This window comes from Haliaeetus albicilla, chromosome W (assembly GCF_947461875.1).
Source record: "Haliaeetus albicilla chromosome W, bHalAlb1.1, whole genome shotgun sequence".
NCBI classification, from domain to species: Eukaryota; Metazoa; Chordata; class Aves; order Accipitriformes; family Accipitridae; genus Haliaeetus; species Haliaeetus albicilla.
Genome location: NC_091515.1, coordinates 31,454,857 through 31,456,796, shown reverse-complemented (window position 1 = coordinate 31,456,796; position 1,940 = coordinate 31,454,857). Strand labels below are relative to the sequence as shown.

The 1,940-nt window shown below is 44.4% G+C and overlaps 1 long non-coding RNA gene across 1 annotated transcript; it reads right to left on the bottom strand.

Annotated features, from left to right (window-relative positions):
- Nucleotides 1-259: 259 nt before the first annotated feature.
- On the bottom strand, nt 260-1,335 carry LOC138683485 (uncharacterized). Its single transcript, XR_011323000.1, has 2 exons — nt 683-1,335; nt 260-588 (listed from the first exon to the last, which is right to left on the bottom strand). It is a non-coding gene; the product is annotated as an uncharacterized lncRNA (long non-coding RNA).
- Nucleotides 1,336-1,940: the final 605 nt, after the last annotated feature.

The following is a 1,940-nucleotide window of genomic DNA, read 5'->3' as shown; positions in this document are numbered from 1 at the left end:
AACACCCAGCTCTTCTGGTTTCTGTCTTTGCCTTTTGTCCACTTCTGCTTGCTATCCTGCCTTCCAGCCAGCCAGCCAGCTCAACTCTCACCCACTCACCTATCTAATTCCTCTCCCCATGTCTCAATTTTTAGCAATTCAGTCTGGTTGGGTGCCAGCTGCTTAGCCCTTCTCTCAGCTCACCACCCACACTTCCTCCTACCCTGCTTTACCCATATTAGGTTATCCTGTGCGGAGACTCAACCAAGCGCTCAAGCTCTCTATGCAAGATTCCCTTTATTTCACAAAAGAATCCAACTTATATATGTTCCAACAAAGATCTAGAAAGTACTAACAGCATACAGCCAATACTACTAACACAGGAGGGCATATCTGGCCCAGCTGGGATGTTTGCCAGTCCTCAGAACAGTTAAAGATAAAAACATTCCATACACATGCTCGTGACTGTCTTCAGCCACATCTTCCCAGGCCTACACAAGGCCATCCTCCAACCTGACCTTGTGAAACTAGTTCTTCAAAGGCTTGGCAAACATGCAGCACAACAAATTCTAACATTCACTCTTGAAAACAAATGCCAGGTGTTCCGAGCTGCTCCCACAGAGGTCCCTTTTTTGTTTAGGAACATCAGATTCACGAGGAAGGCAGCGAGGACTCTAGCTTCAAACCGACGCAATCCTCGCACTGCTCCTCAGATGATTCTGATTGCTGCAAACACACAAATGATTAATAACCCTCCAATAGCAATACAAATTCAGGTACACAGATTTAAACCTTCAAACCATGTTTTTGGATTTAAGCATTTAACACTATTGGACAATTCTTTGAAAAACACCTTATTCTGTTAATTTTGTATATTTCCCATTTGATCTTGTACTATCTGTGCAAGGTCTTAGATCTCGCCTGCAATATTAGTAGCAAAAGCACCTTGCAAATGCGCCTTCACCTAATTCCAATCACATACACTTTCATTCCTTTGTAAAGGAGTTACACAGAGCCCTTGTTTTTGAAATTCCCAATTGCAATGTAATTTCATTCTATTTTATAATGCACTTTGTCTATCTCTATGTGATGGGTTGATCCTGGCTGGACACCAGGTGTCCACCATAGCTATTCTATCACTCTCTCCTCCACAGCTGGACAGGGGAACAGGAAATGAGGTTTGTGGTCAGTTCATCACACATTATCTCTGTCACTTCATCCTCCTCAGTGGCAGTATTCATCACACTCTTCCCCTGCTCCAGTGTGGGATCTCTCCCATGGGAGACAGTCCTCCATGAAGATCTTCAGCATGGGTCCTTTCTGCGGCATGCAGTCCTTCAGGAGCATACCGCTCCAGCGTGGCTCCCCAAGGGTGTAGGGTTCAGTTATAGGGAATTTAGTTATTGGGCCTAAAAGTAGCTCATGGTCACAGGAGCGTTCCAGACGCTTTTAGAAGGCCTTGAACAGAATAAACAAGAAGATAGAAAAAGAAAGATCCCAATTAGAAAAACACAGGTGCACATTCCACGATAAAGGGAACTTGGCACAAACAACCTCAATTCAGGGGCTTATCTCGACCAATTGAACTAAGACAAGTCCTGCATGCTCTAATTAATACGGCCAATTATGTCCTGTGTTTATGCGCGTGTACAGAGCAGGTATAACTAACTTTATCTTACGTTTGTGCGCGTGGACAGTACCGATGTAACCAATCACCGTTTATGCTTGTGCGCGTGGACACCAAATGCTTGCATGCAGCAACCAATCAGAGTTTCTAAACAACTTAGAGAATTGTATAAAAATGATCAGCTAAGCTCAATAAAGTGACGACTTTAATCATCATATTGGTGTTCTATCGTCCGGGCCCCGCACGGAATAATCCCTAAACCCTACACAAGGGGTCATAGGTCCTGCCAGAAAACCCGCTCCATGGGCTTCTCTCTCCACAGATCTGCAGGTCC